Below are 1184 nucleotides of genomic sequence, written 5' to 3'. Positions count from 1 at the left end.
GCTGTGTGGAGGCTAACATGTTAATAACACGTTCCATGCTGTGTGGAGGCTAACATGTTAATAACACGTTCCACGCTGTGTGGAGGCTAACATGTTAATAACGTGTGCAGCAGAATCATCGGCTCGTTACGTGGTTTATGAAACAAACAAAGGTAAAATGTTCAACTCTAATTTTTCACTCCGGATGTTTTGACAAACGACTTGTGGTTCAGTTCAGGTTTGTAAAAAATACTTTTATTAATGTTCCTACAGCACGTTTTACCAGACTTACAAAGCGCTTTAATAAAAAACTGGAACAACTTTTAGGATAAATAGAAACCAGAACCAGGAAACTGGACCCAGAACCAGGAAAGTGTTCATGTTCTGATCAACAGAAAAACTGTTTCAGAGCTTGAAGGAAAAAAAAAAAAAAAACTGACAGTTCGGGGTTCTGGACCTTTGATTGCTTCACAGATGGACAGGATTCTGGACCGAAGCCAGTGGGGAGACCCCAGAACCAGGTGGAAGGTTTGGACCACATGAAAACAGATTGTCCAGTTTTGACTCGGATTCCTGCAACTTATTTTGGTTCAAAGGCTCAAAGGATCATTTTAAATGACGACGAGAGGCTCCTGCTCTTCATTCAGCTGATGTGGCATCAGAACTGTTCGTGGTTCTGATTGGACTCAGAACAAACAGGTTTTTTTCTGTTTTCATTTCAGATCCTCTGAAAACAGCTCCAACTGCACAAGGTCAGATTTACAAACTATAATCCCTCCTGAGGGTCATCAGGTCTTTGTCTCCTTCCTGAGGGTCATCAGGTCTTTGTCTCCCTCCTGAGGGTCATCAGGTCTTTGTCTCCTTCCGGAGGGTCATCAGGTCTTTGTCTCCCTCCTGAGGGTCATCAGGTCTTTGTCTCCCTCCTGAGGGTCATCAGGTCTTTGTCTCCCTCCTGAGGGTCATCAGGTCTTTGTCTCCTTCCTGAGGGTCATCAGGTCTTTGTCTCCCTCCTGAGGGTCATCAGGTCTTTGTCTCCTTCCGGAGGGTCATCAGGTCTTTGTCTCCTTCCTGAGGGTCATCAGGTCTTTGTCTCCTTCCTGAGGGTCATCGGGTCTTTGTCTCCTTCCTGAGGGTCACTAGGTCTTTGTCTCCTTCCTGTGTCATAAGCTCAGGATACCCAGATAGTACGAGACCCGGAAACGACG

The sequence above is a fragment of the Nematolebias whitei genome, chromosome 19, assembly GCF_014905685.2.
Source record: "Nematolebias whitei isolate Nwh7 chromosome 19, NemWhi1, whole genome shotgun sequence".
In the NCBI taxonomy this organism is placed as follows: domain Eukaryota; kingdom Metazoa; phylum Chordata; class Actinopteri; order Cyprinodontiformes; family Rivulidae; genus Nematolebias; species Nematolebias whitei.
This window is presented reverse-complemented; position numbering follows the sequence as displayed.